We start from the raw sequence: 606 nt of genomic DNA, 5'->3' as shown, positions 1-606 counted from the left end.
TGTGAGATATACTCCAGGACAAGAAAAGGGTATAGACCCTGCCAAGCTACTGAGGGGAGAGGCCATCTGTCTCTTCTCCCGAGAAGGAGATCTACTGCTGGGGAGGGAGGTCTGCTACCTCCACTCCATGAGAAACTGTGCTGTCGCTGGGGAGGGAGACCGTCTGTCTCTGCTCCCTGTACGGGGTTCTGCCGCTGGGGAGAGAGACCAACTGTCTCCTCTCCCAGAAAGGGATTTGGCCGCTGGGGAGAGATATCGATACCCGTCTCTCCCTGCAAGGGCTTCTCTGTAAGGGGAGGGAGGACGACTACCTCCGCTCCCAGGGGATGGCTCTGCCGCTGGGTAGAGAGACCAACTGTCTTCTCTCCCGGCTCCTGGCTCTGCCGCTGGGGAGGGAGACCGACTGTCTCCTCTCCCAGGAAGGGGTTCGGCTTACGGGCAGGGAGGACGTCTACCTCCACTCCCAGGGGATGGCTCTGCCGCTGGGGAGAGAGACCGACTGTCTCCTCTCCAGGCTCCTGGCTCTGCTGCTGGGGAGAGAGACTGACTATCTCCTCTCCCAGGAAGGGGTTCTGTTTACGGGGAGGGAGGATGACTACCTCCGCT

Source organism: Bombina bombina, chromosome 7 (genome assembly GCF_027579735.1).
Source record: "Bombina bombina isolate aBomBom1 chromosome 7, aBomBom1.pri, whole genome shotgun sequence".
Taxonomy (NCBI): Eukaryota; Metazoa; Chordata; class Amphibia; order Anura; family Bombinatoridae; genus Bombina; species Bombina bombina.
This window is presented reverse-complemented; position numbering follows the sequence as displayed.